Consider the following 14,170-nt stretch of genomic DNA (forward strand, 5'->3'; position numbering starts at 1 on the left):
TCAGCTGGAAATGGAACCCAAGATGTCTGTCGGGACAATACCTCTTACCACTCGGTCATTGGAACCTAATTCTTAAGCGTCATTTTTGTCTTTTTTGTCATTTTTGTCGATTATTTTTATCGACACACTTCTGCAATTTGTAAGAAACCTTTATGGCTGAACTTCAATTAACATATCTAAATATTATCTTTGTCTATCTATAAAGGCAGTTTATTTCTTACAAGTAAATTAAATACTGCTTCAAGTCTGGCCTTCGCATTCCAATCTAAACAATGTGTTTCAGAATTGTGATTTTCTATTATCAGAAGTTTTCTAGTCCAAACGTTTGGTTAGTTTTCGTTCGTCGGTTATATCTTTAATTGCGTGGTCTGGTAAATCTATTGTGCGAGTTGATTGGTGTTTCATATGTTTTGTTTTGGTGAATAGAGGAGTACGGATTTACCAGAGAGTCTTAGTTTAATGGTGTTCACACTGTCAAATAAATGTCAGCGTTGGTTATGATTGGGATATTGTGAAGGGGTTTGTTTTGTGTTTTGAGAGTGAACCTTTACATTTGTATCAAAATGTGGTGTCGAAATGACGATATTATTTGCCAAAGTTATCATGAGAGTTTATTTATGTCATATTTCGAAATACTTACCTGATGTGAGTGTATTCACTCTATGGGAGTTTTAACCAAAGCTTAACCGTTGCGTTTTGATTTTGATTGGATTTTTCATGTTTCGGTGTTATAGAACAGTTGTGTATGTTTATCACGTAAATTTATTAATTTACATCATTTGGTCAGTCAAATACATCTGTTGAACCTTTATATGTTTTTAATTCATTAAATTAAGGACTTATTGTACCTAAGCATACAAATAAATATGGACAAAGAACGTTAAACCATATGATTCCCAGTTGTTTTAATATGTTACCTGCTGAAATTAAAACCAAAACAAACAATTGGTGAACTTACTGTAGACTTGGCTTAATGAAAGAATTAATTTGTATTAGTTTACAATGATATATTATTTTAAAGACTTTTAAAATTGTTATTTGTGTTTTTCATAATTTTCTTTTGCCAAATTTTTGTAAAATTTAAAAAATATATATTTTATTCATATAATTGTAAAAATGTAACTGTAAACTCACTATATTAAGATTTATAATGTAAAGAACCCGTTAGACCAATTGCTAAAAAGCAGTTTATCGGGACTTTTTTGCCTTATATTTGTAAAGTGTGTAATATATAATAAATATTAAAAAAAATAATTACAAAAGGTAGCAAGTTCTTACCATGTCCTATATCTACATTCAATGAAACAACAAATGATTTATTTTTGGCGAAGAAGATTAATTCTGTGATTTCTTAAATAGCAAACATAATATGTTTTTGTAAAATATACATTTTATAGTCAATTTGGACCAACATTGAAAAAGGCCACGCTTAAGATTTCTGTTTTAGAATCCGTTAGTTCCATTTAAACAAATGTATTGTTTGTGTACTGTATACTCTCCCAGCAAATATATTTTACATTTTTAAGTGTTAAATTGAAGATGTCCACTGAAGAATCTACATTATTATTTATTTATATGGCTCAGCCAAAACCTTCTTACTCTGAACTGTGGAAAACTATTTATATTACATTATATAATAACAAAAGGGCGGAACCCTTAACTCACCTAAATATAAGGTTTCAAAACAATACTTGCAACCCTGTTAAAAAAAACTAACTGTGTAAAAATGAATTTGGGGAACACAGTTAAATACTTAGAGATTATAATAGACAGCCAACTAAAATGGACAAATCACTTAGAAAAGCTTGTACCTCCCCCCCGTTAGTACCTTTTCTCTCTGGGCAATGAGAAGTACATATTATGGTAGCGTATCTGATTTCGGCAAAGCAATTAGATGGAAGCACCCTCCTCAATAAAGAATCCAATAAAATGCTTGAAGTAAGTATGTCAGACCAGCTCAAGTAGAAGCCTCAGTAAATCTAGTCGTCTTGTAATGGGCCATCAGAATCTTCAATAGTGAACAGCTGCTAGCTCTATAAAAATCTCAAGTAAGCCCAACAATTGGATTTGGGAGCTACCTCTGGGCTTGAGCCTTACAATTCTTGATAAACCTTCTTGATTTTGTGCAAACTAGAGCGGTCCGTCTAATTGACTATTCAGTGTTAACAGATCGATTTTCATCTCAAATATACAGGTATTTTAGTGGAGCCGGCTCTAAGGATCAAGCAACATTGATCTCCGGTGCACCGGCGCACGTGCGTGAATCTCAGTGTATAAAAGCAAAACACCCATTTACAGTTGATTTCATTCCGTTGTCTTCATTGCTTCATGGCTTTATTGGCTTCATTCCGGGCCATTCATGGCCTCTTCAACACGCGCATTAATAAATTCCTTCCTACAGCCCCTACCGTAACCCGCCTCTCCACTCTGACCAACCAGATGGCGATATGGCTTCCCTGCCTTTACACTCTACAAAGAGGGGCGCTCTTGTAAGATATCACAAATATAAAAATACATTAAACATTTTGTCACATTTATTTATTGTTATTAAGTTTAATTTGTAGAACTCCATTTTTATTTTTATTTTTTATATATTCGATAATATTGTTATTGGGTTTATAAAAACAGTTTATTTTAAACAAGTTCTGCTGTGTAATTATTATTACGCGTGACAGCTGTTTCGCCCTCTGAAGGCATTATCAAACTTTTGGTATATTGGACAGTTTGATAATGCCTTCAGAGGGCAAAACAGCTGTCACGCGTAATAATAATTACACAACAGAACTTGTTTAAAAATAAACTGTTTTTATAAACTCATTAACAATATTATTGAATATATAAAAAATAAAAATTTTGTCACATAATTTCGGCACTGAAAAAAATATGGTATTGGTGAAAACTAAATGAAAGGTAAAAGTAACGAAATGAAAACCAAAAACCTTTTCAAAAATGACCATATAATTGAAAAGTAAATCAATGATACGCAGAATCCGAGAAGATTAACAGAATGATGTTTAGATTCACCTTTTACCTTTACCATTATATGGATGTACGAGGCGTATCCAGAAAGTAAGTGTACTGAATTTTTGTAGGTTACAAATCTTTTTATTGAAACAAAAAAATTACATGATTACCGTAGTACATATGTAAGCTATTTTTAGACATAGTCGCCATTCCTCTCAATGCAGGTGGTGAAGCGGGGTATCAATTTTTGATGCCTTCCTCGAAGAAGTTTCCCGCCAACCCATTCGTCCACTTCTCCACCTCCTCTTTTACCTCCTCGTCGGTTGAAAACCTTTTTCCACCCATGTACAGCTTCAGGGAGGTAAAGAGATAATAATCTGAAGGTGCTAGGTTAAAGGAATGCGCGGGGTGGTTCAGGATATCCCATTTAAACGAAGCAAGCAGTTCCTTCGTGGCGTTGGCCGTGTGTGGTCTGGCATTGTCGTGCAGCAGGCTGATTCCCTTTGTCAGCATGCCTCTCCTCTTGTTATGAATCGCCTTCCGCAATTTTTTTACGGTCTCACAGTATCTTGCAGAGTTTATGGTCTCCACTTGAGGCAGATATTCAATCAAAATTATGCCTTGACAGTCCCAAAACACGGATGCCACGATTTTCTTGGCTGAAATTGTGGTTTTGAACTTTTTGGTGGAGGGTGAAGAGGTGAAAACCGTTTTTAAACTCGCGATACCACTTGTACACACTCGTACAATTCATAGCTTTATCACCATATGCAGTTTTAACCTCATTATAAACCTCAAACGGAGGTTTTTCCTTCCAAACGAGATAACGGATGACGCCGCGTATTTCGCATTTGGCGGGAGATTGGATTGACATTTTTCACGAGACGTGTTGTCGCGTTGACACTTCTCAACGTACTGACCTTGAACAGGTCTCGTTGTGGAGGGGAAGAGTCAGGCTACACGTAAGTGTAGCCAACATATCGAAAATAAAATTCATTCGGTCGTGAGAGCCTCAGTACACTTACTTTCTGAATATGCCTCGTATATTGTGCCTTACGTTTACAACATTTACAACATCATTTTAAAAAAACTTTATTCTATTGATAAACGACCGTGTATGTGAAAACCTTACTAATTTTAACTTAAAATAGAGACTTACATAACATATGAAAAGATATATACATTACGTATCCAGCTAAAAAGGGTTGTAAAACTGTTGTTTAAACTTGAAATAATAATTTATTTTTTTTGGTAAACTTAATGTTTAAGACAAGATTGTAAAGCTTGTAAAATAATTGTTACTCTTTGTGCTATGCATAAAAAATCTTGTCTTAAGATTTTTCAATGTGGATGAGTGTTTCAGGCTAATAATTATTGCTTGTAAAATAATTGAAATAATAATAATTTTTCATTGAATTTTTGAATTTTCCAAGCAAATTTTATATTTTCCGTAAATAAAGACCATTTAAGAAACCAGATTAAATTAACTTTTAAATATTTGTTTTTGAAATTTACTTTAATATTTAAAATTTTAATATGTATTTAAGATTCAAAAAAAAGTTGAAAATAAAGCTTATCACCAACATTTTTATTCAAATTGGAGAAATTAAGTAACGCATTAGTGCAGGTATTAGTGCCCCAAACTGCAACGGGTGAATTGAAACATTTTTCTTCTTTATTCCATCTTCTTCTTCTTTTTGAACGTGTATAATTGAGTTGTAACTAACTTACAGTGATCAAAGCACTTGTTGTTCGTTTGCCTCATTGTTTTTGCTTTTCTAAGTTATAAATTGGTTTTAAATCTCGACAAAATAAATTTAACAAAATGGTAGCCAACAGCTAACTCCCAGCTGGGACAACTTTTTTCGGTAAACTTTGCCCTGACAGGAAAATTAGCTCAAGTAAAAAAAAACTCATTTCCAAGTAAGGGACAAGTCACTTATAAGCACGGTATTTTCAAAGTAAAAAGACTAACAACAACTGACTGTCAAAACTTTGTTATACCACTTTACCTAACAAACGCTGAGATAAAATATGAGAGGAAATGGCTCATTTAAAGATTTTTTTTCTAAGTGCGTATTAAGGAACTTTATCGTTTTAATTTATTCTGAAATTTATTAGCATGAAAAATTTTACGGATCTTTTTGTAAATAGATTTTGAAGGAAGAGTTTCAAAATTTCTTTTGTAGATGTTTTTTCAAATTTTTAAATTGGCACAATTTATAAAAATAAGGTGAACTGAAATCTTTTGAGAGAGTTTTAAGAATTAAAGTCTAAAATACTTCGCTCTTTATATTTTTGCGCTGCAAGGCAAACTAGCGATGTTTCATATAGATTATTTCTGAAAATACCTCGGAGAGACAGTACAACTTATTCAAAACTTCTTCATCGAATGTACAAGAGAAGAAAAGTACAAGAAGAACAGTACAAGATGAAGAAAAAAACTGCAATATTGTATATTTATTTGCTTTCTTCTGGCTTTTACATAAAACAAGTATTAACTAATTACATTTAAAAGTGCATTCAAATTAACATGATAATAAAAAAAATATTTTGAATTATTGAACACAGTAAAAAAAAAAAAATTGCAAATTGTGGAATATAAAAATACGATAAGAACAAAATGAATCAACATTAAATATGATTTAAGATTTTCACGGCAAAAAGTATTTTTGTTATTTCTTTTTGGGGTATTATGCCGTGTTGCGCTAACTACTTCTTTAGCCAACGTTTCGGACAGCATTGCAGTGTCCATCATCAGGGCAGATGTGTTATTTGTCATCAACATTATACATGTAAAATACAAAGAAGATAGAGGAAAAGGGTATTGACACCTGTAGTATTGTAGTAAATAATAAAAATCAAAATTAAAATAAAAAGTTATATACAGGTAAATATTTACAAACAGCTTATAATTAATGTTGTTGGCTAAAGAAAATGTTTAGAAAAAAACTTAATATATATTTGGTAAAGATAAATGAAATTATTAACGAAACTGAATTTGTTTCCATGCCCATGTTGCCTTATTTGTATTATATTCATGGCTTCATAACATACGTGATTGGTGCCAATCATGTTCCGCAGAGTTGTTGCAGACTGGAAGGTTGAAAATTTACCTGTTGGTGAATTAATCTATCTATCTTATTAAATATCCTATCTTACAACTAACAAAGGAAAATCATAAACGGTGGTATCAACTATACTAGTAGGAACAGAACGTGCAATTTAAAGGCAGCTTCTTTGATGCTAAATGTGTCGATATCAAAATTGATTTTATTCAACAGCACGATTGCTCTTCCCACCGGCATGACCATTGGCATTAAAGATGTCATCGTCTCACTGTCTCTGAACAATTGTAAGCAGTTGGCCTTTTGTGCAGTTTTCACGTGAAAAGAAACAAAATACAAAAGCATGGAAAATTTTCTCTTATCCCTACTTAAAAATTAATATTTTATAAATTACCATTTTTGTGTTTAAAAGCGTGTGCAGTAGTAGTAAAGGTAGAGTTTGGGATTCAAAGTGTCTCAACTCTGCAAACTTTCTAAAACAATAGCGAGCAGAGGCAACTTTCAGCAATGCATTTACCACCCTTATGCAAGTTTCGGAAGTGGAAGCGTTTTAGTAACATTTGCACTTAGAAATTTCAGCAGCAGATTTCTTAAGTTTGAGCCAGTGCACTTTGGTGCTTTTATATGCGTGGTGTCAGTAACATCCATTGAGTTATATTTTATTATGTAACTTAATGGCTAAGTCTTCACTACGCCCGCGCAATGCACCAAGCCGCTCCCAACGTGAAAAAAAAATGAAATAATTCAGTCAAAATGCCAAAATAAAGTCTATGAAATCAAATGTCACTATAATAATGAATTCCCATCAAACCATCAGCCCATAACCAGCCCTACCATATTTATTCTCATAAATACAAAACACAAGAAATAATAACTAACATTCATATTTGAAACAGTAGATCTCGAGGTCAAAAAACATATCCAACAAGCAACTATGAATACAAAATTTGGACAAAAGTTTCTTACACTATGGTACTAAAGTTTACAGCGAAATCGCACTCTCATTCAAAAATCACAACATTTAATTTCAGATAAAAATTCAAAACTCAGATAATAGCTGGATACCAAACATGGAAGTCGAGGGGTAAGACCCTCGACTAGCAAGCCGAAGATCACGGGTTCAATACCGGCGAGCGCAAGTAAATTTTATTTGATTATTAGTTACACATGTATATCATTATGAAAAAAAATGTTAAGTTATAAAACGTTACTATTAAAAGCGAATTTTAAAGCTTAAAGTAAAAAGTTACATAGTGAAATTCTTAAGTGAAAGTTTACAGAGTGAAAGTGAGTGAAAAGTTAGACATGTATATTATTGTGTAAAGTTAAAGAACTAAAATATTTAAAATGAATTTTAAAAGTAATAATTTTTAATGTGAAGTTCAAAAGTTACAAGTGAAAGGTTACAAAGTGAAATTTAGTTGAAAGTTACACATGCAGGTTCATAAATATATAAAAGTAATGATTATAAATTTTCAATGTGAATTTTCAATCTCAAATGAATTTGACAAATTAATATCAATATAAATCATTTTAAATGATAATAGAGAAGACAACATATGCAAAAGAAGAGGAAGGATAACTATTTAAGACAATATTATATAAAAGAAATAAACAATAATAATAACAATGACATATAATATTGTCACTGGAAAGGCAAAAAAGGCGTAAGCGACAATTTAGTCAAAAATGAGTTAATCATACATTTTTTATTAGAATATTTGTTTAATCAACACTGTTTGGTTGTTTTTTAAATGGTTACTCTAATTACCAAAAGTGGAACTCTGTCGCTAAAAAAATGTTTTTAAAAAATAACTTTGTTGCGTAATTATCTGTGAACTTACGTAGTAGTTGGACTTATATAAGATATGGTTTTAAAGAGAGAAAAAACTCTAAGAAACTTGTTGTAAAATGTTAGATAGAACATTGTTGTCCCGAGGGGGACATTTCGATGCAAAATACAAAATAGTAGACTTCTACCGGTGCCAGAATGAGAGTATCTACAACTCTGGAATATGCCGCATATATTAAAGGAGGTATTATTTCACCAAATAAAACCATACCAGTTAAAACTACCATGGAAATAGAACCACCCCGAAGAAATCAATTGAATGGAGTTCATCTCTAATTCACACCTTCACGATCAAAGAAATAAAAACAAACACTAAAAAGAGTCAATTCAGTCACTTTCTAGTTTTTAAATCTACATATTTTTAATGACTTTCCTTTAGCCAGTTCGCTGGACTTTTAATTCACATTTTTAAACAAAATTTCCTCTTTAGTAGCGATGTAATGAAATTTCCCTCTCTGAAACGCTAGTGATATTCGTAGCATCTTCACTGAAACTTTCAGTAGAATGGTTTTTGACTTAACGAGCATTCCTTAGTTTACCGTTAAGACCTGCCTTAGCGGCTAGGAATAATACACTGAACATGCATTCCCTAGAAGAATCTAATATCGATGTGATATAAAGCGTCTACCCGAATAAGACGTTTCCAACTTAGGCCCTACATAGACCCATGAAACAGAAAATATGTTCAAGAAAGAATTTCGATATTTGAAAATTGTTGGTCCGTTTTACAGGACTAAGGAAAATTAGAGCTTACTTCGAGCATATGGATACGCTCATAACAGACTTCAATAAAGTACCTCTTCAGTGGTAAGTGCATTTACTTCGCAGGATGCGGAACATTGTAAAGGCGATGCGATCTTTTAATAGTCATAATATAACATAAGAGATTCTTAATAATGGGTTAGTACTGTTGTAAGAAAAATGATCGTAAACAAATGATCGTAATCAAATGATCGTAAGTAAAATGATCTTACACGGTGAAAAAATATCTCGTTAAAAAAGTGACAACATGCGAACTTCCCGATAAAATATAAGTCATTCAGAATATATCAAGAACACGTGTTATTTTCCTAATATATATCACAACCGAGTGCAACAGTATAATAATGTGATTATAAATATCAGTATTTTTATGAACACGTGTTCTGCGCTCCTCACAAAACATTTGCTTTTGACTGATACTTTGTTGGGAACTCTTTCAATTCATTCGTTATTTTTTTTTATTATTAATATATAGTTTTTTTACAGGTTTTTTTTTTCGAAGTCTGTCTCACTAGGATAAACCTGTGTCGAGACAGACGTATTTGATACATGAATTAATGTTTACATATTTTTTGATACATAAAATATTTCATTACATTAAATGACATTGTGAAAAATATACAAAATAATAATAATAAGAAATTAGTAAATTAATATTATTTAGGAAATGAAATAAAAAGAATTTGGCATTCTCAGACTATAAAAATATTACCATTCGTTATTTCGGCTACTGGCATTATACCTAGCTCTCTAATTAAAAATTTAGGCGTATTAGATCTATCAAAAAAATTATATATAAAGATGCAAAAGTCGGCCATTTTGAATACATGTAGGATAACAAAAGGTTTGTTATAGGCCCGCAGTTTCATTTTTAACAGGATAAACGCATAATTCAACCTTATTTTAATTCATTAATTAAATTTAACAGTATTTCAAATCAGCAAATTTTCTCTATGTAGGCAAATAATTAGTAATAATAATTATCAAATAATTGAGTTGTAGTGTAAGGAAGTTGAGATAGGAGTGTAAGGAGGATATGTGATGCAAATGCGAATGGTAAGAGAAGTCGGGGACGCCCGAGGAAGACATGGCACGATCAAGTGAATCAGATACTCGAGTCGGGCCATGTCAAGAGTCAGAATAATAGAAGAGTATGTATGAGACGATGTATGAATGTGAATGAGGCAAGAAGTGTGTGCCAAGACCAATTTTTTTGGCGGTCCGTCCTCTCTGCCTACCCCTGCGGGGAAACGGCGTGTTGGTTAGTTAGTTAGAGTTGTAAGAAGTTAATAATGTTTGTGTGTCATGTTAAAGTAAAAAGATTTGATATAATTTACGTGTAATCATTGATTTGATGAGATAATCTACAGTCCGATCTAATGGTAATTTACGCTCAAGTGCTCTTACGATCATTTTACATACGATTTCTTAGATACGATCTCTTGCATTCGATTTTTTGCTTAAGATCTTTTGCATACGATATTTTATATACGATCTTTTACATACGATTTTTTACTTACGATCTTTTGCATGCGATGTTTTAGATAAGATCTTTTACTTACGATCTTTTAAATACGATCTTTTGCATACCATATTTTGCATACGATCTTTTACATACGATTCTTACATCTAATCTTTTGCATACGATCTTTTTTCTTACAAGAATACGTTGCTTATCGGTTAGAATTTGTTAATAATAATGTACAGATAACATTCTATTACTCTTTTTTTTAATTGTCACATTCCTATGATTTTTTAATTATTTTATTTGAAATGTCATTGTAAATTGCATCATGCAAAATTGAATATAAGAGACAAAACCATTATTTTTAAATTTCGAATAACTGTTTTTTTTCTTTCATTTTCGTGTTTTATATATGATTTCTTTTTAAATACTGTTGAGCTCCTATTAACAATATGAAATATAATTTTTTTCTTCGCCGTGTTTTTTGTTGTGTGGTTTATTTATTTAATCCTACTGGTTTTATTACTACATTAATAAAGAATTCTGAAACATGAGAAACGTTATTAAATAACTAGTGAGTCTGTGAACAGTTAGTAGCCCTCGCGTCTTTGAATAAATTTCCTCTAAAATCATAAGATGTGTAAGTTCTTCCTGAAATACTACCTTAATTATAAGTCATACATTAAATGCAACTTTTTTTTACTTCAAATGAGGAATTATCAATTTTTTTCCAAAGAAACGTCATCTCAATGACAATTCTAACCCAATGAAATTGAAAAATGCGAATAAGAAAGTCCAATTAAACACAATGTTTTTTTCACATATGAAAAAATAATCTGTGCTAAGCCCAAAATGGCCACCATCTTGGAAACGGAACGTATAAAAAAAATAACAGATCATGAAACGCAAAATGGTCAAGTTAAAACAGGACTTCTCAGTCGAATAGCAAAAAATTTTCATACTTTTGCTATAGTTCGTAGTGCTTTTAGCTTCCAATATAATACAGGATTTTCCAATAATAGGTGTTATTTTATTTATTTATATACGCCCTAATAGGCTTTTACAAAAGTAGTTAACAAGTAATACAGTTGTGTTACATAGTTTACAATAAATTATGAATTTTGATTAAATTAAGGTAAATTCAAATTAATAGTGTGGATTACGGAAAGCTAAATATGTATTAAGGTATTATTTTTTAAAAATTCAATCGTAAAAAATCAACGGTTTCGTTTCTTGTGTGGCACGTAGCGCCGTCTTATTGAAAGTAAACGTTGTCCAGATCAATGCCATCCAATTCCGGCCATAAAAAATCATTAATCATCTCTCGATAGCCCAATCCATTCACCGTAACTGTTGCTCCAGCCTCATTTTCGAAAAAGTGAGGTCCAATGACTCCGCCGGACCATAAACCGCACCAAACAGTCACACGTTGAGAATAAAGAGGCTTTTCAACAATAACTCTTTGGTTTTCCGAGCCGCAGATGCGATAACTTTGCTTGTTGACGAAGCCACCGAGGTGGACATGGGCCTCATCACTCAAGATGATTTGCATTTGATTCACTCAAGTGAATTTTAATAATTTCAATGCGTTTTTGAAGCGTGTATCGTTCCATTTGTATTAATAACGTAGTTTCTACTTGTCAAATGTTAAAAAATGACAGCTTCAAAAGTAACATCTACCGAAATAGCGTGATATTCAAAATAACACCTCTTATTGGAAAACCCTGGTTGAGATTTATTCTTATCTGAGAAAATCACTTTCGTGACATTGTTTTTTTTAAGAAATTATTAATTTTCAAAATTTAAAAAGTTTTTACGATTAAATTTATTTTTTGAGTACATTAGTGTCCCGGGAATATTTATATGTGATTTCTTGCGACTATTTTCGCTCCACTGATTGAAAGATAGGAAATAATATTACTAATTAACAGAATCTGGCAAGCAAACCGATTTAATCATTATTCTTCCAAGTCATGCGCAGGTGCTTTTTGAGTCACGATCTAAAGTGATGACATCTTGAGTCACGTCGTGATCTAAAATTATGTTTCAATAATTGTCTGTCAAAGTCATTCAAAAGAAACAAAAAGTGTGTGTGTTTTTTTAATTTTATTGTAATTTATTTTGCTCCATTATGATTGTAAAGCGCATGGTACATGGTCCTAATGCTAAAAGAATAATGAAATTTTGAAAACTTTACTTTCAAATATTTTCCAAAAATGATCACAATACAAGATTTATATATATTTAAAAAAAATTATCTTAAAACCGCACAAGAGTCCCAATTGCTCCCAACCGTCTGGAGCCAGTGAGAATATTGCGTCCCCAGTTGGGGTATATTGTGAGGATGAAGGTTGTGGGGAGGGGAAGGAGATGGGTGGAGTAAGGTGGGGGAATACCTGGTCAAATCTGGTCACCAAATACGACCAATTATATCTTTATTTTAGAAAACTTTTAGCAAAGCGAAACAGAAAAACCGGCAAACCTTTTTTAAAGCCTTTGGCCGGGGAAGAAATTTTCAGGGTTCCAAAAAGGGTTCCAGCGTTATTTTAGACGTATTTTGGTTATCTATATAACTATATAAATAAAAATATAAATGTTCGCGTGGTTAATGTATAGTGAATACATAGTATATCGTATAATGAATATGCGTGTGTTTTAATATACCAAAAATTATAATATATAGATCTCACTCTTGACAAGTAAAAATATGTGTTATATGAAAAACAGCGCCATCTGTTAGACGAACATGCTTTTTGTAAAACAACACCATCTATTGGACGTAAGAGCAACACGCGCAATTATCTATTTCTCTGCACACACAGACTGAGCCACAGCAAAACGTAGTGGGATGAAGCTTGTAATACATAAACATACATTTACTAATGAATACACGCTTCGAGCAACAACGGCGTGCCACTTTAAACTATTTTATCCCTAAATACGTTTTTACTAATTGCTTTTAATTTTCTTTCAGATAAGAGGGTCATTTTCCTTTGCAGTCCTCAATCATTCAACACTAAGGTAAAACATTTTATATTTTCACAAACCAAAGGAATTCTATCTTTTGATAATTTGGTAATTCAATTAAACCATTATGAATAGCAAATAGGATTATTTGTTCACCTCAAATGATTTCCATTAATATGCTTTCAAAGTAGGCATTAAATTTTGTTTTCTAATAAATTATATGAGGTATAATTTTAATTAAAATTTTGCTTCATGCATACATCGCTTTAAATTAATAGAACACGAAGAAAAATGAGTATAACTGATTTATTAAAATTTTGTTAAAACCGTTTAGCAGGCCGTTTCCTACGTAAAAAAAAAATGTTAAAACTATCCAAATTTATTGAAACACGTGTTCATAAGGGGTTATAATGACGAAATGTCAAAATATTATAATTTTTTTTTGTACACGTGTTCCGACGTCACGCTAATACATTTCTTTTTTACTAAAAGTTTAACATGAAACCTATCAATTCAGGCGTTAATGTCATGCAGTCTCGTTTTTAAGGAGACTGCAGGACAACGAATAACGTAAAATTTTTTTTTTTTATAAATTTCTTATATCAGTGAGTTTTCTCCGTAAAGAATCAAAGATAATTATTTCGGCTTTTCGTGAGATTTTTTTTGGATTTTCATCATTATCCAAAACAAAAAATTTGGTTGATATTCTTGTTTACAAATCCTTTTTTTTAATGATTATTATTATTATTCTTTATTTTCGCTTTCACCCATTAGGGGTGATCTTGGCCATATACAATTTTTTTTTTCTTATTAACAATATCATCATAAACATAACATAGATAAACCAAACATAATATAAACATAACATAACATACTTAATATAAACGGTACAGAGCTGGTAACCGTGGGTTATCACAAAATTATAAAAATAGGAACCTGTGTACAATATAAGTGGGCGCTTTTCGTGATTTAGTCAAAGATTTTTCTAAAATTAGTAGCGTTTTTTTTAAACAGAACTATGAAATTGGCAATCTTATAAACAAACACAGCACATGGGAGTAAAAAAATGTGATTATAAAACATAAAGATTAA

The 14,170-nt window shown here is 31.6% G+C and overlaps 1 protein-coding gene across 1 annotated transcript in view; it reads left to right on the top strand.

Annotated features, from left to right (window-relative positions):
• Positions 1-14,170, top strand: part of LOC149411558 (5-hydroxytryptamine receptor 1-like) — a 347,084-nt gene that overhangs the window by 146,047 nt on the left and 186,867 nt on the right. The window contains exon 3 of the mRNA XM_089646875.1: positions 13,086-13,132. The gene's annotated coding sequence lies outside the window, so the exon portion shown is untranslated. The remainder of the gene's footprint in view (positions 1-13,085; positions 13,133-14,170) is intronic.

Source organism: Hesperophylax consimilis, chromosome 25 (assembly GCF_061612785.1).
Source record: "Hesperophylax consimilis isolate HC1 chromosome 25, BYU_Hcon_1.0, whole genome shotgun sequence".
Taxonomy (NCBI): Eukaryota; Metazoa; Arthropoda; class Insecta; order Trichoptera; family Limnephilidae; genus Hesperophylax; species Hesperophylax consimilis.